General features: G+C 36.6%; 1 protein-coding gene across 2 annotated transcripts in view; it reads right to left on the reverse strand.

Moving 5' to 3' along the window:
• LOC131672752 (clarin-2) overlaps positions 1–25,442 on the reverse strand; it is a 476,318-nt gene that overhangs the window by 386,978 nt on the left and 63,898 nt on the right. The gene's annotated exons all lie outside the window — the stretch shown is intronic.

The raw sequence follows: 25,442 nt of genomic DNA on the forward strand, positions 1-25,442 counted from the left end.
ATAAAAATAGTGTATTTTTTATACGAACATTGATATATATTTATGCAGTATTAAATTCTATTCAGCCATCACCGTTATAGGTGAGAAATAATTTAAGTTTATTAGCGTAATCTGCCATATCGTTCAGCAGCTTTTCATGCACGATCAATGCAGTCGATACCTTGTTTGATAGAAACAGCTGAAAGTCGTCGTTCACTTCAACTACGACTTTCACACTAAATCGTGTTTCAACTCATTTCAGTCTGGTAATCATATACTTGGATTCTATCTCCAATTCACGAATCTTCTTAGTAGGTTTGAATTGATGACAAGCTATATTATTCAGTTGCGCAAGATCCATTTGTAGAAAAAAGATATCTAAACTTAGTTAACATGAAACAAAAAAAAATATTCACCAAATCAAAATTACTTCGAGTAATATCAATTACGGAACATTTTTTTTAATTTTATCGACAAAACAAGCTTCCAGTAACTTTCTTTTCCTTGGAGCAAGTTGACTAAGAATCAAATTAGAAAACTGCTGCTGCTCACTACTTGTCGTTGCAGGTAATTTTGTCTTGATGAAAATGAGCTCTGTAGCCTCGAGTTTCAATTGATATAACCCGTTTCCCACTCCAGTAATTTTCGGCGGCTCGAGAGAAAACGCCATAAATCGAAAAGAATCGACGTAACCTAGATATATATCGGTATCTTCTACGTACTTAATAAAAGATATATATTTTTCCTTGGTTTGAGGAATGAGGCTCAGTCGACCAGATAATTCGTTCGCGATTTCTTTGATAAATACGAGTAGATGCGCATCGTATCCACTGAGAATATGAAAAAATACGGGTATGGTCATGCTTGATAAGCAATGTTACACGTGCTGTGAGCAGCTTCACGATACTTTCTAGTAAAGTAACAGTGATCGCTAACTTTTGTGTTTATTTTCTTGTTAAAAGGCTTATTACATATATGACATATCTTAGCATGAAGAAAGCTCTTGGAATGTTAAATTTTCTATAGGCTGTGGGCTTCTGTACAACTCATGCAGATACTTGGCCATATCATGATGATTGTGAACAAACCGCTTAGCTGGACCAACGTCATCGACGGTATTCTGTCTGTAGCTTTGATAAGATAAAAGAGAGTCATCATAGCTACTCTTGACAAAAAAACCAACAATGTACGGTTTGTGAAGTTGAGAAATCCGTTCATCGTTAGACACCGCTTCCAAGAGACTCTCAACATCAGCATATTCTACAAAAATGTACTGAGTACTCATTTTTAAAATTTTCAAATTGTAAAAATTTATCTTTCTTACTGGGAAGCACAATTTTACATATATACGAGGTCTATCCGGAAAGTATCGGGCCTACCTTTATATTTTCGTGCTAGCGTTATTCTTTATCATCTGGTGGGTGGCATCCTTCAGAGAAATACCCACTTGATTGAATAACATGGTTCCATCGATGTTTCCACTTTTCAAAACAGTCCTGGAACTCACTTTTAGGGATAGCCTTAAGTACACTCGTTGCATTGTTTTCAACCGTTGTTTTGTCATCGAATCGGTGTCCTTTGAGTGGTTTTTTTAATTTTGGAAACAGCCAAAAGTCACAAGGGGCTATGTCGGGACTGTATGGAGGTTGTCGAAGCAATGCGATATTGTGTTTGCTCAAAAACTGCTGCACAAGATTGGATAAATGCGCTGGCGCATTATCGTGATGGAGAAGCCAGTCATCACTTTCCCAAAAGTGCGGCCGTTTTCTTCTTACTGCATCACGCAAACGTTTTAAAATTTGAATGTAGTATTTTTTATTGATTGTCTAACCTATTGGTGCACATTTGGTCTTGGCGATTCAAAATGCTTTGGTAATTCAAGGTCTTCTTCTAGTTCTCGCACAGTTATACGACGATTTTGTTCGATTGCAAGTCGTATCCGCTCAATATTATCTGCGGTTTTTGTCGTCGAAGGTCGGCCGGAACGAGAATCACTATCGACAGAAGTGCGACCATCCTTGAACCGTTTATACCACTCTTTTATTCGTGTTTTGCTCATACACTCGCTTCCGAAGGCCCTTTGCATCATTTCAATAGTTTCCGAACTCGTTTTTCCGAGTTGAAAGCAAAATTTGATGCAAATTCGTCGATCTTGTTTTTCAGTCATTTTTGACAATATCAAAATCCGACGAACGCGAAAAAGGCAATGTAAACAAAGACACGCTGCGCATGAACTATACGTCCGGCAGGTGTGAGTAAGTAACCAATAGATTCGTGAGGCTTTACTGTTGACGTTTCTGTCCGGTAGAGATCGCTCGAACACTATGGCGCGAAGATATAAACGTAGGCCCGATACTTTCCGGACAGACCTCGTACAATTTTTACAATCGAACTCCTGTGTTTCAATCTTTGTTCAGTTCGAAAATATAGTAAGCAACGATTGCATATGCAGGACTTACATCTGCGAAATGACAACTGTCGATACATCAATCGAGATAAGTCTTTTATCCAAACATAGTGCAGTTTGTAAGATATACTAGGACGTTCCATTTGCTCTTCGGCATTAAATCGATATAATAATTTTCCACTAGAAATAGGTTCATATGCTTTTTTTTCTCATCAATTAAATGTTGCGACTAAACTTTGTAGGACCCATTTTTCAAATTGAAAAAGTACACGTTCACTGAAACGTCGTTTTGTTTTTCAAATTTCACGACTTCTTTCGAGTGTACAGGAAATGATAGATATTTGAAATTTATCTTAATGAGCAGTATATGCAGTGACACGACATGCATTCTTTGCGCCTGGATGTAACACCGAAAGGATAGCCCATTTGAAACATTCGTTGCCATTGTTTTGCACATTTACACAGACTCTCGTTCTTCTAATAGATTCGGACAATTCAACATAAGAACCAGCCCTCATAGGATTATACTTACTGATATTAAGTTACGGTTGAGTTTAATATAATACGAAGAGACCAGCCCGAGTCTTGCTTTTGAAATTCTTTGGTGCTCTTACTGATTGGTTCTGAAACGTTTCTAATGAGCCACTGGTCTGTCTATAGTTAGATATATCGGCATCTAGTACAGCATTCACTTTTAAAGAACTTTCTTTCTTGAAGGTCTCCTTAATTTGAGCATGAAATCATGGTTAGGCATGCCTCAAAAACGTATTTAAATCTAGATGTTTTAGATTGGTTATTACACCAGTCGTCATTCCGTCTTTGAAAGCACTATTGGTGTTATTCCAGCGAACTGTTGAGTCTTGAGCTGAATTGACAACAGCCGGTGTAGTAGTACTAGCCGGTTCTAGACCTTCACCAACTATATCCAAAATAATGAGAGTTTCGTATATCGATTGCTCACTATGCTTGGTCACAACAGGTTCAGCAATCGATGAAGTGACAATGGGGAGCTGTACTAACAGCCTACTCTTGTATTCGTTTAGCAGATGTAAAACAATTCTATTCATGCACATGGCTGCCTGCAGATTCTGTCTGCCAGTTACGATCAAGTTAGGCGAACGAGAAAGCTTATCAGTTTTGCGCAAAGCCAATGAACCCAGTGTCAACCATCTTTCGATATCTTCGACACTAGCATGGCCAGCCTTCGTCAGACCTTGCAAAAGCAACAAGGCTATGTTCTTGAAATACTGAGCCATTATGCTAATTACTTAACTGGGCAGATTTGACAAAGACATTACGTTATATTTACTACTCGTCAATGGTAATTGGTTGGCAAAAGTATGGAGAGGGTGAACGATTGTGATTGATTAAAAAATTATAGTGATTGTAAAAAAATGTTCTTTCAAGCAGAAGAAAATCAAATTGGTTAGAAAATATCTAGTTGGGAATCAATAAGTGCAAACCCAGCATAAAAAGGCATTCATTCGACTGTATTAACGCAGTCGTCGATTCCTCAGTTATAACGATGGATTTTGTTGTAGACGGACAGGGCTTCAAAACTTCCTTGAACGAATTCGTATTCAAGAAGATTGCTGTTAGTCCTCTGGAAGAAGATCCAACTCCATTGGTGCTTCTCTTAAAACCATCTTATCCATGGGAGTGGTTATTGAAGAAAAATCAATGCAAAAACCAGTGGTTAGCGAGAAATTTTCATGGTATTCCCTGGAAATCTGGTGATTTACGGTACGATTATATTGGAAAAATAATGAGTAAAATACTTTTCAGTGCAACCATTTTTGTCAAAGATTTTGAAAAAAAAAATGGTTGAGAAATTTGTTGACCAATGAACAGTAAGTTTCTTTTTGTCGCGTATCATCGTAAAAAAATTATATATATTAGGTGTACAAATAAGTTTCCGCGGTTTTTTATAAAAAATTAGGAATTTATTGCGAAGGAAAAGTACATTACGTTTTATTCAAAGTATTTTCCATCATTTGCCACTACTTTTCCCCATCTTTCTGGCAACATTCGGATACCCCGTCGAAAAAACTCTTTATCTTTTGACGCTATCCACAAATCTACCCAATTTTTGGTGTCTTCATATGATGTGAAGCGCTGCTCAGACAGACCATGTGCCATCGACCGGAACAGGTGATAATCAGAAGGGGCTAAGTCTGGTGAATACGGCGCGTGGGGTAAAATTTCCCAGTTGAGTGTTTCCAAGTATGTTTTAACCGGCGCCACAACATGTGGACGAGCATTATCGTGTAAAAGAATAATTTTGTCGTGTCTGGAGTAGTAATGGGCGCGTTTTTCCTTAAGTGCCCGACTCAATCTCATCAATTGTGTTCGGTAGAGAGCTCCAGTAATGGTTTCGCTTGGTTTCAGCAATTCATAATACACGACACCAAGCTGATCCCACCAAATACACAGCATGAGTTTTTTTCCATGAATATTCGGCTTAGCTGTCGATGTTGATGGTTCGCCCGGCTTAACCCATGACTTTCTCTTCTTTGGATTATCGTAGTGAATCCATTTTTCGTCACCAGTGACTATACGATGCAAAAAACTCTTTTTTTATTCCTGGCAAGCAGCATTTCACTGAAACATAATCGGCGTTCAACGTCTCTCGGCTTTAGTTCATATGGAACCCAATTTCCTTGTTTTTGAATCATTCCTAACGATTTTAAACGATGTGAAATTGCTTGTTGAGTCACTTGTAGAGTAAGTGCAAGTTCTTTTTGCGTTTGGGACGAATCTTCCTCCAATAGTACTTCTAATTCCATGTCTTCGTACACTTTCGGCCTTCCACTGCGTTCTTTGTCCTTCACGTCAAACTCACCGTTCTTAAACTTTTGAAACCATTCCTGACAACTTCTCTCACTTAAAGCAGCTTCACCATATGCTTCTAGAAGCAATCGATGCGCCTCAGCTGCAGATTTTTTCAAATTAAAGAAGTAAATCAAAAGTTCCCGGAAATGATGCTTATTCGAAATAAAACTTGACATTTTTGTACGAAAAAAATTACGTGATGCTGATACGGAATCACTAGTACTTTAAGGTTATGGTGTTGCCGGATGACAAAACTTGGGATATTACGTTTTACATCTGACAATTTCTCCATAACCTTCTGGTGGAGCCATCTTTTGACAAACCGCGGAAACTTATTTGTACACCTAATATATATATATATATATATATATATATATATATATATGGGTGATTCCAGCAGTTTTTTTAAATTGGCTGCACAGGGCGGTCAGCCGATCTTCTCGGCGACTTTTTCTATGATAGAGTATGTCAAAAGAAGCCTTTTGGCTATCTCAGATTTTCTTTAAAATATATATACTCTGTAACGGTAGTTATTTCTTCGTAGTTGTAAATCGCTGTCCGTTAACAAAATATCTATGCCGCCGTTGTTTCCCTCTTCCGACCAGCTCCGTGCTGAAAGCGCAATCTGAAAACGGGCGCGAAAGCACGGGAAAACGCAAAAGAGCGACGGTTGCAGGTTCTCGGAAAACGTTGCGAAGGAAGAGGGGACGTAGAGAATATCTGGTGTCGTCGAATAAATTCGCCGTCTTACTCAAAATAATCAGGGCGGATTTTATTCATTGTTTGTTCATACACTCGCGCACATTTCGCATCGACCGAGAGATTCGAGCCGCACGGTCTGCTTAGACATACGCGTGAGAGAGAGACGGGTGATACAGTTTCGGTCGGCGCGCAGGCCGCGCAATCTTCCGCACGCGAATCTTACAATATCTAGGAGGACTTACGCGAGCGAACGCTGCTGCAGACAGCTTCGCCTTACAATCCTAGTTTTGTCCCGCGAAGGTCGTCGCCCAAAGTCGTCGAAGCCAGGCGAACTATGGTTTAGTCCTTATTTACCGTGGGCGATGAGCCGGATTCCCTCGTTCGGATGATATCTTCCAATTCGGTCGCTGTCACACGATTCTATTCCGCAGGACACCAACCTCAATTTCGGCACTCTCTCTTCGCGATAACTATTCCACCTCGCTCGATTATTTCACACACCAACAGTTAACAAAAGAAGCTAAAAGGGACAATGGATCTGTATGCGCGTGCTATCCGCTTGCCGGTCTCACGTGTACTCTTCTATCGGCGTGTCGTAACTATCTCTCTCTCTTTCTCGCTGCGCGGGCCCATTGCGCATGGCGCGCCATTTCGAATCCCGCTCATCTACCCCTTAACGAGTCTACTCGTTACAACTCGTATGTCCATATATATTTTTTCAAAGTCTGAAAATCTGCCTGTTTTTGGCTATTTTTGAAAAATCGTAGCTCCGCGAGTTTTCAATATTTTTCAACGTGCGACGTCTCATTTGATTCGTCTACTTTTATAATTTCAAGAAAAAAATTGTTCATTTATAAAAAGTGACAAGTACCGGGTGTACTCTGACGATATTCGTACGCTTTTAGGGTCAATTTGATGCTCATATTCCGAGCACTGTAACTTGGCCAATTTTCAATATTTTTGAACAAACCGTATATCATTTTTTTTTTGTCTTTTTAAGAACTGTAATTTGAGACCCGGCGCATCTCAATGGACGCATTAAAACTAGAGATATAGCCGTTTGAAAATGACCAGTTTTTGAAAAAATCGAAATCGTCAATTTTTGAAATCGTTTTATTTGAAAATGAAAAAGGGTCATATCGTGAAAATTTCAGAGCATGTTCTACTCGATTTGAGCTAACTAAAACCTCCTTAAAGTAGAAAAAAAATTGAATGCGTTTTTCTTTTCGCCTTTGAAAATGTTTTCTTTTGAAAAAACGGCCAACTTTTATCGGCTATATCTCTGGTTCTAATGCATCGATTGAGATGCGCCGGGTCTCAAATTACAGATCTTAAAAAGATAAAAAAAAATGACAAGCGGTTGGTTCAAAAATATTAAAAATTGACTAAGTTACAGTACTCGGAATATGAGCGTCAAATTGACCCTAAAAAGCGTACGAATATCGTCAGAATACACCCGGTACTTGTCACTTTTTATAAATGAACAATTTTTTTCTTGAAAGTATAAAAGTAGACGAATCAAATGAGACGTCGCACCTTGAAAAATATTGAAAACTGGCGGAGCTATGATTTTTCAAAAATAGCCAAAAACAGGCAGATTTTCAGACTTTGAAAAAATATATATGGACATATATATATTTTAACGAATATCTGAGATAGCCAAAAGGCTTCTTTTGACATACTCTATCATAGAAAAAATCGCCGAGAAGATCGACTGACCCCCCTGCGCAGCCAATTTTAAAAAACTGCTGGAATCACCCATATATATATATATATATATATATATATAAAATTTACTTATTATTATATATACAATATATGTTTGCTTATTTATTTTTACAGAATGACTATGGTTAACGTTGATGACTTGGGTTGTCCATCAAACAAGAAACTTTCAAACGATAGCATTTCCATATGCAGTAACCATAACATGTATCTATCAAATCTACCATGTGACTTTAAAATTGCGCTGACTATCAGTAGATGGATGTTAGCTCGCAAAAGTTGTGATACGTAATTCAGTTTTTATATCCAATTTTGAAATAAATAAAGAAAACAAAATTAACGTATCGATTAATCCTTGTTTTTTTACTCACTTATTATATTGTAACGTTTGATCCTTATCCTACGTTAACCAAATAAATAGTTCGGACTCTAAGATATATTGATAATTGCGTTTCCGAGAGTAAGCAAGAAGTTGACACATAAAAATACTTTGAGTTTTGATATTGTTATAATCAACGAATAGCGAACATAGTGCTATCCACGTAGTTCGCTGCTTTGATGAGCCGTTTGAAATTCAACTAATAGTAAGTACTGTTGCATCTATCGAGGAAAAGCCCGACAGCGCCGCAACGAATACTCAGTTTAATTTCTAAGCAATATTAATTTTGATGAGAAGATAATCTAAGGTTGCTTTTTTTCATAAGAGAGATAGAGAGAGAGAGAGAGAGAGAGTTTTATGAGTTGAGCGCTTAGATTATCATATGAGAAAGTAATAGCAGGCTAACCACTGAAAAATGTAATTAGGTCTCAGGAAATAGCTGAGTCTTCATTTCAAACAATGCTCGCGTTGCTAAGCAAAGCAGGATTGTGAGTCCTCTTGTCGCAGCGACGAGCGAATTTATACTTATTTATAAAACGGCTTATTTTTACGCTTGGTAGCCCCTAAGACGCTATTTTTTATATTCGCATAAACTTTGTACAGATTTTGTCGCAAAATCGCTCTCACGAAATTTAAAATTAGTGACTTATAAAATCAAGTTAAAGATAAGGAATTTTTTAGTATACATCGTTTTTCAAGAAAAAATCGCCTCTTAAAATTATAACTGATTTAAGTGAATAATATGGAATTTACAATAAATTAATGGAAGATTTTTACATCAAAAAATCACTCGTAATAAGCGAAATATTATTTAAAATAAAAACCACTAAATTAACAAACCGTTTTTGAATAATAATTAAATAATGAATTCGTAAATTCCTCTTTTAGCCATTATAAAATCAACAAACGGGTAACAATCGTTATCGTAATTTTATATGTATGTATAGTTGGATCGCTATCTCGCAACGCAATTTTAATTGTTTAAATAAATTATAAATTTTTTATTTATTGATAACTCAGTCAAAAATCAGCTATCAAAGTGTCAAATTCTTGTTTCTATTTCTTAAGGTGTTAGGATCATTTGTATATTCGAATTTGTATCATATTTATTTGTTGCAATATTACTAGCGATATTTACTTTTAAATTAAATTAAGTTAACAAATACACATTGAATGATTATATTAACTCGAGATTCGAGATTAGCGCATGAAAATTGACTGAAAAATGTTTTTTTTTGTTAAAAAAACTTTACAATTATTGATTTTGCAACGTAAACAATAAATTTCCCACGCTCGTGACGTTACACTCCTTATATGGTCTTGATTTTCGCCGAACTGTCCTAATACATTGTAATGGGGTTTGTACCGTTTAATTAATTTATTCGCGCGATCGTACTGAAAGGCACGCGTAATTACCTATGTCAGACACGAAAATCGGAGAGCAGGAGGGAACGGGTGTCAGTCAACCAACTATCTACAAATACGAAAAGAACACTCCGAAAGTACTGTTAATATCACATACGAGGACTTTTATTATCTCTCAATATTACATCAAATTCGGCCCGCGTGTTTATGTTTACATGCCGCGCGCACGACAACAACATGCAGTGTCGGGTCGCTCGCCGCTCTTTGTTTGCCGAGATGTTACATGCACGCTTTTTGTCGAATCGAGTGATTAGTCGTATGGCAATTATATCGCGACCACGAAATTAAGCTGGCCAGCTTACCTTTATTTTGCAGACGTACGAAGAACGAAAGAAAAGATTCGTACTCTCGTTGCGGAAAAGTCTGTCTTTAATGCGCGGAAGCTCGCGTTTTTGCTTTCGCCCTCGCTGGCGAAACTGCTCACACGCGCACCCTCACACACGCTTTCCAGGCAGGCGAAGGCACCGCTGTTGCAGTTCCGACTCGGCTCGAATCGGCACTCCGGTAAAACTCGGAGAAACGTAGCACAGCTCTGCGATCGGGTTCTAACTCTCGACTTTTGGCTCGTGTATCGGTAGCTGATTCTGTACGTTGTCTAAGCTAAGCGTGTCAATGGCTGATCCTTCACTTGCGGCACTCCGTATCTGTAGTTAATCCTGCACTGGTTCGTTTTCAATCCCGCGCGTTCTGTCTCGTCGCGTGCCGAATTCCCTCATTACGTTTTTCGTCTACCGGTAGGTGCTGCCCCCGCAAGCAGCCACTAGGTTAGGCTACCAGCGCTAATATGACGTTTACCGTCACAACATTTACGCGTACATGTGAAGTAGCGCCTTAGTTCTGATACCGCTTTTTTTTATGTATGACGGGTTGCTGTTTTGCAGTGGAAAACGAAGGAAAAGGCAAATGAGAGTGGACCGATACAATATATATATATATATATATATAAATTTAAAAAATGTGTATTATTGATTTTTTTTGTTTCTAATACATACATACACACACACACACACACACACATACACATAATAAACAAAAAATCACATTTCTACAATTTTCAATTAATTTGAACAGATTCTTTTATTGAAATAAAATTTAAAATTAAATACACATGTAAATTATAAGAGAAAAAGAAAGTACACAACATGTTTGAAAAATAATAGGCACTATATTAAAAAAAAAACAAATCTACGCAAAATGAGCATGAACACACTGGGTAATACTTTGACGACATAATGGACAATTATGAATTCTTGATGGACATTCCATGCATACAGTGATATGTCTACAAGGTAAAAAGAGTACAGCAATCCTAGCATGCAAACATATCGTACATCTAGTAAATTCAAGTTGACGCAAAATATTGACTATATCTCGCTGCGACTATTCAACCCTTTCGTTAATTTTATTCGATTTTTCATTCTGTTCGACAATATTTTTCTTGAAAACAATGCAATGTTGAAAACAATGCAACGAGTGTACTTAAGGCTATCCTTAAAAGTGAGTTCCAGGACTGTTTTGAAAAGTGGAAACATCGATGGAACCATGTTATTCAATCAAGTGGGGATTACTCTGAAGGATGCCACCCACCAGATGATAAAGAATAACGCTAGCACGAAAATATAAAGGTAGGCCCAATACTTTCCGGACAGACCTCGTACTTGAATATATCTAAGCCTGATTTTGGTAAGTATTTTATAAATCGCAATATTCTTAACTTAACATTTATCAAATGGTTTTCTTTCTTATTTTCCGATCATTTTTTTCCAGGCGTATTAAGTACTCTGCAGCAACGTCCACGTGGGCTATAACAAAAGAAACAAAAACTCTGTACAATATCCTGATGTTCGATCCGTCACTTTCCCTATCTTGGCTAACCAGCATATTGACTCACTAGCAAATAGTAGGCAATCTGAAGACACCGATGAATTTGAAAGCAAGGAAACTTAACAGGATTGACAGCTATCAAAAAGTACTTTCAATCAGTATGAATTAAGTGATCTGATCCGAAGCTTAGGACTTTCGAAAGAAAATGCAGAATTGTTAGCATCCAGATCGCACAAAACGAAAGTGACATTTTATCGCTCACGAGATGAGCAATTCAGAACACTTTTTTCTGAAGATAACAATTTAGTTTATTGCAATAATATCCAAGCTTTAGTTGAGGATGTGATGCTCGTATCACTTATAAATAAAATAATTCGAACTCTCGTATCTAGCTAATGAGTAAGAATTTGTTTCCAATGATTTTACTCTAATTGTCAATAAAATAGATAAATAAATCAAATGTAATCAATAAGTAAATCAAATATACATAAATAAGTACAATATTTCGAGGAAAGTCAGACAATGCCCTAGTTTCTTATGGTGCGAATTGTCCCATAAGCAGAGCGAAAGTCTTTCTTTGATAGGATATAATTCGGCCCAAGTTTCTTATAGCGCGAGATGTTCTATAAGTCGAGCTCAAATTATAAGGAAAGGACAGTCTTGCTCAGTTAATCACTATGAGAGAAAGAACTTAGGTATAATCCAAGTTTATTCAGACTCATGCGCTCACCTTGCAAGACTAGAAGTGAATGCTAGCCTGTGCAGAGGTGGGCCTATTTATATACAGATTTTCCCGCTTATTTTTGCAGGAGAGATGTCATCGAAAATTCGAGATACATTCGCGAATTTTGAGAAATGAGTTTTCTTAATTTACAAGTAAATAACCATTAATATTACCCTATTGAAAAAATCCAGCTGGAAATCCAGCCTGGATTTCCACATGGATATCCAGGTAGATTTCCAGGTGGATTCATATGGATTCCATATGGATTTCATATGGATTTCCAGGCTGGATTTCCATATGGATTCCAGATGGATTTTTTTGAAAATCCAGGTGGATTTATCAATCTGGATTTAACGTGAAGTAAAATTTCAAATAATAAATAAATAACGTATTGGTTATCAGTATATAAAATTTTACTAATAGGTTCTATGGAGGATGAATTATAAAAAAAAAAAAAAAAGTGTCTTGACCAAGGCTTGAACCCGGGATCTTTATATTATCAGACTTGTCCTTTACCACTTTGCTATCGATGACTGTTGGGATGCATTCGTTTTCTTTTCTATATCACGTGCAACTTGAAAGTTGCGAATAAGCCATATTTCTACTTATTGTATTGTTCATCTCTGATTATATGCATGAGTTTCAAATTAAGGACGTCGTCTGGTCCATTTCAAATAATGACAGAATTTACTGAAACTCAAACTGATCATCGTTTGAAGTCTTCTGTACTCACACCAGTTTTTTTTGGGACATATAGTATAGTACTACATAAAGAGAAATATGATGTTTAACATGTGCTCTTATGAGACGGCATCGAAATTATGCGTAAAAAAATAAGTGCACTTATGGGGTAGTGTCAAAACTATAAGAAAAAAATGTAAGCTGCTAACGCCAAGACTGCGATGATGACTTAAGAGAGCCTTCTTATAATAAGGAAAAAAAAGTAAAAATAATGAGCGTTAGACTCGCAGGGTACTTCGGTTGTGGCTCTCGTGGTTTACCTGTCTGAGTTGTAGCGCTGTTACAGATTACGGTTTTCTTTCTAAAGGAAAAAAATTAAAATAATAAGCCTAAAACTCGCAGGGTATAGGGTTAGAAAAGAAAAGCACTAATCTGAAACAACGCTACAACTAAAAGAGGTCAAACTCGAGAGCCAAAATCCAAGTACCCTGAACCCTGCAAGTTTTACGCTACATATTTTTTCTCACGCTCCCGGTGAAATATAAAATTTTACGCTCGATATTCTTACACGTATTTTCCATTAAGAAAAAAAAAATAGAGCCGACGCTACACCTACGCCGGCTATTTCCGGGAGCCGATACCAAACTACCCTGGACCCGCCGAGTTTTACGCTCATAATTTTCTATTTTTTCCTGTAGAAAAAAAAACACTAATTTGAAACAACGCAACGACTCAGAGAGGTAAACCACGACAGTCATAACCCAAAAATCTTGTACCCTGCGAGTTTTACGCTCATGATTTTTACTTTTTTCTTAAAAAAAACACTAATCTAAAATACCGCTGTAATTTAGACATGCAAACCACGAGAGCCAAAATCCAAGAACCCTGTACCCTGCGAGTTTGGTGCTCATATTTTTTTTTATATTATACCTAATATTTCGTAAGTATATGTTATATTTTCTGTAGGTATTTCTATGAAAGCAAATAATTTTTGAATAAATAGAGCTAAATTTCTTAAAATTTTGTTGTTGATCTTGATCAACAATTAAAAGCCGAGATCAAATTCTTCAGAGTGAACAAAATTTGTTCAAGAAGAAAGAAAAACTCGTGTAAAAGTCTGGAGTATAAAACTCGGCGGGTCCAGGGTGCTTTGGTTTCGGCTCCCGGAAATAGCCGGCGTAGGTGTAGCGTCGGCTCTATTTTTTTTTTCTCAATGGAAAATGCGTGTAAGAATATCGAGCGTAAAATTTTATTTTTCACCGGGAGCGTGAGAAAAAATATGTAGCGTAAAACTTACAGGGTTCAGGGTACTTGGATTTTGGCTCTTGAGTTTGACCTCTCTCTGTTGTAGCGTTATTTCGGATTAGTGTTTTTCTTTTCTAACCCTATACACTGCGAGTTTTAGGCTCATTATTTAAATTTTTTTCCTTTGGAAAGAAAACCGTAATCTGTAACAGCTCTACAACTCTGACAGGTAAACCACGAGAGCCTGCGAGAACCGAAGTACCCTGCGAGTCTAACGCTCATTATTTTTACTTTTTTTTCCTTATTTTAAGAAGGCTCTCTTAAGTCATCATCGCAGTCTCGGCGTTAGCAGCTTACCTTTTTTTCTTATAGTTTTGACGCTGCCCCATAAGTGCACTTATTTTTTTACGCATAATTTCGATGCCGTCTCATAAGAACATATGTTAATCATATTTCTCTTTATGTAGTACTATACTATATGTCCCAAAAAACTGGTGTGAGTACAGAAGACTTCAAACTATGATCATTTTGAGTTTCAGTAAAATCTGTCATTATATGAAATGGACCAGACGACGTCCTTAATTTGAAACTCATGCAAATAATCAGAGATGAACAATACAATGAGTAGAAATATGGCTTATTCGCAACTTTCAAGTTGCACGTGATATAGGAAAGAAAGAGAATGCATCCCTACAGTCATCGATAGCAAAGTGGTAAAGGACAAGTCTGATAATATAAAGATCCCAGGTTCGAGCCTTGGTCAAGACACTTTTTTTTTGTTGTTTTTTTTATAATTCATCCTCCATAGAATCTATTAGTAGAATTTTATACACTGATAACCAATACGTTATTTATTCATTTTTTGAAATTGTACTTCACGTCAAATCCACATTGATAAATCCACTTGGATTTCCAAAAAAATCCATCTGGAATCCATATGGAAATCTAGCCTGGAAATCCATATGAAATCCATCTGGAATCCATATGAATCCACCTGGAAATCCACCTGGATATCCATATGGAAATCCAGGCTGGATTTCCAGCTGGAATTTTTTTAATAGGGTAAGCTTTTAACACATGTAAACTTTACAGAATTAGTTATTTGTTGATTTTATACAATATACAATTATCGCCAATAGTGTCGTCAAAAGTTATTAACTAATAAAGTTAATTAACGTGATATTACAATATTTACAATAGAAAATTATTAAATTTTCATATAACTTAAAGTTGATTAATTTTGGAAGTATTCTCCAAAATTAATTATTTAAATTAATTAATAACATTTGAATTATGACTAATTTTTCATATTTGTAACGGTTTTTTCTAATCTTATTATGCAATTATTAGATTAATTATCCAAGATTTCTAAATCATAAAGTTATCATTATCAAGTACAAACTTAATATTTTCGTTCTATATATAGCTTATTGTTTAAATAAATTATTAATTGTTTATTTACTAATAACAGTTATTGTTCAGCTGTTATTAATGAAACCAATTCTTACTCACGTTCTATGCTTATTCACTTTGCATATGAATTATTTATATTTTTCTAATATTTCATATGTTAACGTAATAAATCAATCAACTTTGCATATTGATATTCATTATTATTTCATAATTGAATGTGATCTTTGTTATAATATTATGAATCTACATGCTAAAATCTATATAATCAATACTTTGTTATATTAAAATTATTTCTAATTAACATATTTTTCTTAATATCCTAAATTATTATATCTATGTCTATTACTTTGTGACGTCACGCTGTTTATTATGATTCGACTCTTATTTGTATACAATCGTGTAAACAGTGAGGAGCGCCGCTTAATGTATTGATTTGAATAAACAGATAGATACGTTAGACTAGTTGCAGTAATTCAGTGATTTAATAAATAGCTCATAAATAGGACCGTTACAAGGAATTTGGAATAACTTATGATGACAATGAATGGCCACTTTTTCTTGATTTATCAACACGAAGTTTGAAGGCAGTTTTGTTACATAATGGTAATATGTATGCTCCTATTCCGATAGCGCATTTTATCGTTTTAAAAGAAGAATATACAAATCTTCAATTTGTGTGTCTAAAATTACTGTATGATGAGCACAATTGGTTATCGTGTGGAGACCTGAAAATTATATCCATTATTCAGGGCAACAAAGTGGTAATACCAAGTATCCGTGTTTCTTGTGCGAATGGGATAGTCGTGCCCGCACTCAGCACTATATCAGAAAAAAGTGGCCTTATCGAGTGAATTTAGAACCTGGTTCCAAGAACATAGTACGTAAAAGTTTAATACCTAAAAATAAAGTATTACTTCCCCCACTTCACATCAAATTAAATTTGGCTAAACAATTTGACAAGGCTATGAAAAAACAAGATAGTGAAGCATTCAAGTATCTTTTCTTTAAATTTTCCAAGTTTTCTGAAGCCAAAATAAATGAAGAAGTGTTCGACGGTCCGCAAATAAAAATCCCGTTGAAGGATGAAACTTTTGAACAAAAAATGACTGAAAAAAAAGGCTGCAAGGTGAAGTTTCAAAGAAGTAACTGAAAAATTCCTGGGAAATACAAAGGACTCAAATTATAAAAATATTATCGAAACAATGGTAGCTGCGTTCAACTATGTTGGCTGTCTGATGAATTTGAAAGTCCACTTCTTGGATTCTCATGTAGAATATTTTCCTGAAATCCTTGGACACTTTAGTGACGATCAAGGTGAGAGGTTTCATCAAGATTTAAAAGATGTTGAGAACAGATATCAAGGAGTTTGGAATGAGCACATGTTATAGGACTATTGCTGGGGCTTGAAGAGAGACACCCCACTGGCCGTAAGAGAAAGGCCATCCGTCGAAATTTTGCATTCATAAAAATACGCCATTCATAAAACATAAGCTATATATAAAATATATGTACATAATGTATAAAGAATTACATTATAATAAATGTTAATTTTTTCGTATCTTCATGCGTATTTTTTAGTATATTCCTAGATATCTTTTGAAGCGAATATTCTCAGATGAATCGGAGTAAATAAACAAAGACTTTGACCTCTGCAACTGTATGTCTGTACAGTATCCATGGCATTGACCATTCCCCGTAAATAAGGGCAATGACCTTCAGATGACCTCCTAATAAGGTCAAACGGAGATCAGCATTGGTAGTAGTTCGTTAAAATATATGAAATAAGTAAATATGGTAGAGCATGGATAGTTTCGTCTTTTTTGCCTGTACTGTACTCTCAGCATTTGACCTTCATATGACCTTCAAGTATCATTTTAAAAAAAAAATACCAGCTTATCTAACTATAAATTGACCGCTCTTTCCGAAGCTAAAGTGAAATAAAATTAAGTTAAAATTAAATTAAATTAAAAATACGATTGAACGTAAAATAAAAATTTGACCTTTAAATGACGTTGAACCTGACGTGCTGGAGTCAAACGGAGGTCAGATTCTGTTTCAACGCATCCAAAAACATAAGGCTATGGAAGTGGTTTCTTTGTCTTTTTAAGGTTGCATTTTTTGGTCCTGTGTAATTTTTATTACGAAGGAGTTGTAAACGTAGACAAGAAGAAATGGGTCGATCACTGCTTGATAGTGGCACGAAAAAAAGGGCACGCGCGATTGCAAAGGAAAAAATTATATACCTTTAATATAACTTAACTTAAAAGATACCTACCTTATACCTTACCTTCTGCTTCCGCTGAAAAAAAATATAATAGGAATAAATGGCGGCCCAATATGTTCCAGACGTACTCTATGGGATTCAGATCAGGACTCATTGCAGGATACCTCAACAATTTGATGTTGTTCCTCTGAAAGAATTGATGGGTGATATTCGCTGTGTGAGGCCTAGCATTATCTTGCATAAAAATAAATCCTCTCCTATTTCGTGCTAACGGTAACACGTGAGGTTGCAAAATTCGGTCGATGTAACGCCTAGCATTGAGAGTGTCTCGAACAAACACTAAAGGGGTACGAGAATCCCGTGAAATTGCAACCCAAACCATCACCGATTCTCCAAGGTAAGCAGCTATGAGACGAATAAAACGCTGTTGATAACGTTGACCTGTACGACGCCAAGCTAGAGGTCTTCGGTCGTTACCATGGAGGTAAAACCGAGACTCGTCAGAAAAAAAAACGCTATTCCAATTTCTCATTGACCAGTTCACATGGTTGTGAGCGTACTGCAGACGAGCTCTACGATGTGCAACAGTCAACATCGGTCCACGGGCAGCAGTTCGAGCACGGAGTCCAGATTCGCGAAGACGATTTCTTACCGTCGATCAAGAAATGTTTCGCGGCTGTCGTTCTTGTTGTCGCTGTTGTTGACGATTCGGAAAGTTTCGAGCTATGACGTTTGCTGGAGCAAAAGGATCTTGGATAGCCTGTCGAATGATTGTTCGATCAGCTCGACGAGTCGTTGCTCAACGTCGTCCTTGTCCAGCACGTCGTTGGTATCCATTTTTTTCCCGGAATCGGTTGTACGCAAGAGACATAACCGAAGCACTTACACCGAGTTCTTCACCAACCTGTCGATATCTCTACCTCTCTTGAACAAAGGTCACTAGCCGAGCGACTTCTGGGGCAGATAAATGTCGCCTGGGAGGCATTATGGGATAAATTGGAATTTAAAAGCTGCTATCAGTAATTTCTTTAAAAATAATGAAAAAAACTGTTGGTTGGTTTTTATTACCAGAAGTCGAAAAGTTTTGAAAAAAACTGTTTTGTGTCACGTAATGGCTCTGTAGAAAACGTAAAAAAATTATCCCTCAGAATTTCACGCAATAAGTACCATGGGCAACTTCGGGATATCGACTTTAATTCTATTCAATAAAATTTTTTTTAGAAACAAAAAGGTTTGTATGTGTCCATAGCTTCAACGAGGTAAGTTAGAAATGGCCTCTTGGTTTTTTTTAATTTTGAAAATTTTGTAATAGGGTCGGCCTATAACGCCGATAAATCTATCGCTATTACCAATTATTTATAAAGGGGGAAGGCAAGGGAGGCGGTGTATTGCTCCTGACAAGGGAAAGAGAAAGGTAAACGCAATGATCATTCCTCTTATCTTAGTAAATCTATTTATTACAATACGCTACCTTGAGCGTTAACAGTTCGGTCAATCTATCGCACGCCTTATCTAACTATTGACAACCTCCGATCGCCGAAGGAGATTGCCGGCACGTTAGCGCCTTGCCATCTCACTACCAACTCGATACAATCTAAATTATTTTAATAACCAAACTAGCTGTGCCGGCCCGTAAGAGCCTGGCACAGCGCACAAGCCGCGAGTAGCCGTAAGATGAGAATTCAAGAGAGAGATTAGAGAATGACCTGACGATTGTAGATCTCCTTCGATGCAGCGCCTTGCCGATGATGGTGATAGAGTTCTGCAGGCAAATCTATGGTTGGAAGGGCTCGCTGAAATGATAGGCTGGATCCGGGCAGATTGCTAATGCCGTCTCGGTTTCCTCGCCTTTTCTTGCTGACTGCAGGGGGTCCGTGCACCTCTCTCTGCTATGGGCAACTTTTTTACTGGCCGCGAGTATGCTTCCGAGTGCGTGAGAGACTGCTTCTCACGCTCTCCCCACTAACTTGCCTAATCGGCGGCACGTGGCACCGTCAAGCGCGGGCAGTGTCACGCGCCTGCCTGCTCTGTAGTCGCGTTCTTTTCTTTCTCTCTTCTCTCTCTCTTTCTCTCTCTCTCTCTTTCTCTCTCTCTCTCTCTTTCTCTCTTACAAGAGCGCATGTTACTGCGCGCTCTTGTCGACCAATGCCGCTGCCTCTCTCTATCTCTCCTCTTCTTTCTTGTTGCGGTAGCAATGCTGAAAATATAAAGGCTGGCATCAGGCACGTGAACTATGCGCCATAGGTCTGCCATGAGTCCTTGCCGATGGTAGGGAGAGATAAGGGACACACGGTGCAGGTCAAATCCACCGGCACCGTTACAATTTTGAAAATTTAATTTTCTAAAAAAGAAATTAGCGGGAAGTTGCAGGAATGGCCTTTACGGTGAGCCGTTTTCCACATTTTTTGTTGTTGATTTTTTCGATATTTTTTAAAGGAAATTTTAAGGAATTTCTTTAAGCGTGAGAAAAAATTTTTTTTCAATTTTCAAAAAAAGTTTTTGAGAAAATTTTTTTGGATTTTTTTTTTTGTTAATCAAACTTCAGAAAACTTAAAAATGAGTAAAAAGTCGAAAAAAATGAAATTATTGATTTTTAAAAAGATTAAGTCAAGTTTAAGGAACAAAAATCTTATTCCCTTAATTTTGTCAAAATTTCAATTAAACGGTTCAGGAAAATCGCTGTACTGATGAATTTAAAAATTTAAGGGGGTCTTTGGGATACGTTAGACTGTAGAATTTTTTTCTAACCTGAGTTTTTCCCCCAATATTGCGGAAGATACAGTCGATTAACCAAAAAAAGGGAAATTGGCACTTTTTTGTTCTTTTTTCACGTTAACGTTACAATGCAACGGTTGTCGATTCAATTAATCGATCCGTTCGCGATTCGGTAACTCGCGCGTTAGTACGAATAATTAAGAGAGCATTTAAATTAAACAGTTTCACAGCAGCTGTTCACGCGACTTTACCGCCGATTTTGTTTTACACTTTGTTTCCCCGAATATTAAAGTTTTCTTTGGACAATATTACGTGCGTGAGTGCAACGACATTATTGCACCGGCAAGTAGCAGCAGTACAGGAGCAACATCACAGCTGATTGGAGGCAGATTGAGGCAGCGCAGCTGATAAATAGGAGGGCAGCCGCAGTTGATATATTTCATCAACAATTACGGCTGATCACCGTAATTGCACCGCAGGGTAGGTGCACCTCCCGTCATTACTGCGTGACAAAATACATTCGGTATTTTGTCAACCGTGATAGCGATTTTTTGTATTCGCGCCGAGCGTTAGTTTCGCGGTAAATTTCGAATCTTCTCTCTCTCTCTCTCTCTCTCACCGAATAATAATTCATTGTAAAATCCTATTCGCGTGCGTTAGTCTTTCGGCCCATAAAAGACTGTAATTATTTTTACTAATTAAAGTTAGTCAATTTCATTCGCCGATTACGTCATTTAATTTCCCATTAGTTTAAGCGATTTGTAAAGGATTTAATCCGATTACATCTAGGGGATTAAGCGGATTAGGCGTAAAGTCGCTCACACCTAAGATATATCGAGTGTCACAAGTCACGTGACTTAAGATGAGTTCAACTCCGTTGGATAGAAGATACTTAAGCGAAATCATCTGACGTAAAGGCGAATACACGTTTACGAGGGTGGTCCGATAAGTACTTAGCCTCACCGCCCGATGGTGCCACTCTCGCAAAAGAAATATTCGCAGAAAACGAAACCCCCTGTTCGTTCGCTGGGCGACCAGTAGTTTCAGAGATATCGGCAGTTGAGTGAAAAAGGATCCTTTTGCTTTCAAAATTCGATATCTCGAAGACAAATGGTCGTATCTTACTCCCGCAATAAGCAAATTGAAACTGAATGAACAGGCTATGCGACCTTTGCACGGGTCTAGCTCGAAAAAAATTTTTCATGCCCGTAGAATAAAATAATAAAGTAAAAATTTTGGAAATTTCTTTTTGTCCTTTATCCAAGAATTGCATGGCTACAGGTATTTCGAAAAATTTTTAACCAAAAAATTCGAAATCTAGAGTCTTCAAGCTTCAAAAGCTATATTTTTTTATTTCCTGTACAACAATTTCTTACTGAACTACAGCCTGTTGAAAATTTCTAAAAAATTAGAAATTTTTTTTGTTCCTTTAATTTATGCGAGAATTGTATTTTTTCTAATCGAAGTAGCTTATTATAAGTTTTTCTTATTTCCTTAATGCAGGTCGACGATCACGACGACACCATGTCCGTATGCGAGGGCAGGGAGTGTGCATACTGCGCTGCTGGTCGTTGCAGTTGGTGGCTGCAATGGGTAGAGTCTCCTCCACAGCATGGAAGCTGGAGACACGTTGACCATCAGAAGCCCTTAACATCGTTCGGCGTCACCATCACCAGTCAACCATTACGCACCGTCATTGCCGGCAAAAAACAGCTAACATTTGTGAGTGATTGGCTGGACGATAGACTGCGCTAAAAGATAGAGAAATTGTGCGCTGACAACGACAGCAGCAACAGCATCAGTAGTTAGTAATTATAATAAGTTTTATTACAGTTTTTATAAGTTTTTGTATTTTTATAAATAAAAAAAAAATTTATTATTTCATCTTGGTAGTTGCATTTTTTTATTATACCATCTTCGGTAGGTAACATACACACATACGCGTACGCGCGCGTACGTTGCACTGCAAAAAATTCATCATATACTAATTATAATAGATATATTTAATATTTATTATAATTAGTGTATAATATAAAAAAATATTCATTACATAGTAATTACAATAAATATATATAAATAGCATTATATACATATATATATGCGCTTGAGATCTTATACCAATCGTGTAGCCAATATACACTATAAGAATTGTCCGTGGTACTAATGGTAGTGGCTTTAGCGGTAAAGCATCGGTCTGCGGATCCAAAGAACGCGGGTTCGATTCTCCGACCTATCTATTCATTTTTTTCAATAAAATTTACTTTATTACGTATAAAAATATAACACATACGTGAAATGAAAGCGTGGAACACAGAACACACGGACATCAGCTCAGGAGGCACATCAGCTCAAAAGGCACATCAGATTAGTAGGGGCGAGGGAGCGAGGTACAATGAACTGAAAGTGTAGAATATAAAACGCAAGGGCATCAGCTCAGTAAGGGGAGGGGAGGTGAGTTGACAGTGCCGAAGTCAGAATGCACGGGCATCAGCTTAGGAGGCACATCAGCTCAGAAGGCACATCAGATTAGTAGGGGCGGGGGAGGGAGGTACAATGAACTGAAAGTGTAGAATATAAAACGCAAGGGCATCAGCTCAGTAAGGGGAGGGGAGGTGAGTTGACAGTGCCGAAGTCAGAATGCACGGGCATCAACTCAGGAAGCACATCAGCTCAGTAAGGGGAGGGGAAGAGGTGAGTTAATAGTGCCAAAGTGAAAATGCACGGGTATCAGCTTAGGGAGAACATCAGCTAACTGAGCTGATACCCCATAAGAAAAAAAAATTCAATTAAATGAAATGTAAGTTTCCTTTTCTCATTTAGCAAAAGAATGAACAAAATTTTCTTAACTAAGAAAAATTTGGATTAATATAAATTTTAATTCTGAAGCTTTTTTGTAATAGACATTTGGATTTGATAGTGAATAATAAAAACATTTGTCGTTTGATGGCTGTTTCAATTTCATAATTTTTGTTAGTTGTTAAATAAAGAAAAAATTTATCACAGTTATAGGAAGTGATGGTAGTTTTATATTGATAATTTTTCCTTACGTTAAGAATTAAAATTATTGATTAAATAAAATTTTAGGGCGAACAAAAGCAGAAAGAGATGGCAACTTGAGTTTACCTCAGATTTTGAGAAGTTCTAGCTCTCACTAGCTTTCACTAGAAAAACCGCTCTTTCGTGACGGCTCAGCAAACCCGGTTGCTGGCTACTTGTTGTGGAAGTTTTAGGATGGTCAGATTTTTGCCTCGCGGTTTACTTGACTATGGGAACGACACATATTTGAACACGAAACACGATTTATTTTTTGCTCCTTGAAGGAGCCACTCGTGGTCAGTCTCACACTTACAAGGTTGTCAAAGTGTGGATCCAAATAGGCTAGGGCGCGTAAGGTCCGGTAGATAAATATAAATTGCATATCACAGTGGATGTATTCAAGTCAATTCGCAAATAAAGCGCAAAAATGGAGCAATTAGATCATTCGTCCGGTGACCTAATTCATTAGCCTATCAATTCCTCCGCCCATTACTGACGATATGCCAATCACGAGAGTGCAATGCGCCCCTCACCTTGCGACAAGTAAGAGAGAGGATACGTGTGAGAACAAAGGGAAACTAGGAGTAGGTATAAAGTGAAAAGGGGAGAAAGAGTTAGAAAAAGACTCCGTCCCTCTGTCCTGTGGATAGTAAAAAACAGAATGTTAGATTCCACTTACATTAGATTTTCTGTTCCGATTGCAGATATTCACTTAAAGTTTCTATATTTAAATCTTATTCAGTTTTTATGGGAAGAGCTTGATCGTGCTGTACGAAATGTATGCTCCACATCGCGGACGTATCTATGGGCTATATTACAAGAAGAATGAAATAAAATCTCAGAAAATACGCTAAACAAGCTTGTTAATAGAATGCGTAGAATTTGTTGAGAAGTAATTGAAAGTAAAGCTAGACACTTTAATAAAAGTAATGTTTAATTTATTTTCTAGTTCAATGTTATTTATTAATGAGGATTTTATTATATTAGAAATCTTTATTATATACAGTTAATATGATTGATAAATAAATTTATATATATTTATGATCAATGTTAAAAACAACTTATTTAGAAAAATGATGATTCGGTTTTTATATTACATAGGCATCATAAAACAACAGGAAAACAAATATAAAAACTTTACCAAAAACTACAATGTTGCTTGTATGTATATTGAATGTGATAATGGTTCATTGTTATTTAAAAAAATTAATCTATACAAACATTAAATATTTGTTATTGACCATACCTTTCATAATAGTAGTATAATAATCATTAAAGTAGCTAATCCCAGCGCGCTTCGCTCGCTTGAAACACGTTATCATATTGTTATGTCGCGACTCCGTAGCCGTGACATGTATTTGTTTAATATGAGTAAAATTTATTTTATCACGGTATGATTATAATATAATATGTATAAAGGCAGGACTTACCTGGGTTATATATATATTGTTGAAGATGTTGATAAATTATTATCTTACTCCTTGTTCCTTTATATTATTTTCTTCTTAAATTGGTTTCTTTATTATTGAGAATATTTCGTATGGAAATTATAGAAATGAACTTGATACACTTTATTTAATAATATTTAATAACACTTTATTTAATAATTGGATTTCACTCAATGAGTGGCAGAGTCAAGTGGTACAGTAGAATTGTCGCGAGTCGCGAATCAACTGGCTAAAAAATTGAGACGCTGTTTTATATATTGGCTAACTGACTTACATTTAGTTGTCGAGTAATCAAGTTGATGTTTCAATTTCTCAATCGAGTTTTCTGCTGAATTTGATTTATTAATTTTTGCGTTTCGTAAAATAAAAAAAAGTAGGTGAAATACATTTTGTGCTTATTTTGCTACTTTCAATTCTCATGATTGCCGTTGATCTCAAAATGATTTAATTTTACGTCTCAGGACGTAACAATATACTACGGACCGTACGTCACAAAATCGAATTACGAATAAACTGCCTTCATTTGCTAAGCCATCAATTTTTTTATAAGAGGATGGTTATGTATAGTCTTATAACAATATTTCTTCCACATCATGTATAAAACATATTTCGTAAAGAAGAAAAGTAAAGGTTTCTTTTGCTAGTTAAAGTAACTACGGGATATCTGGCCCGGAAGTTAGCAC

This window comes from Phymastichus coffea, unplaced genomic scaffold, assembly GCF_024137745.1.
Source record: "Phymastichus coffea isolate CEN01 unplaced genomic scaffold, Cenicafe_Pcof_1.1 PCOF00001, whole genome shotgun sequence".
Classification (NCBI taxonomy): Eukaryota; Metazoa; Arthropoda; class Insecta; order Hymenoptera; family Eulophidae; genus Phymastichus; species Phymastichus coffea.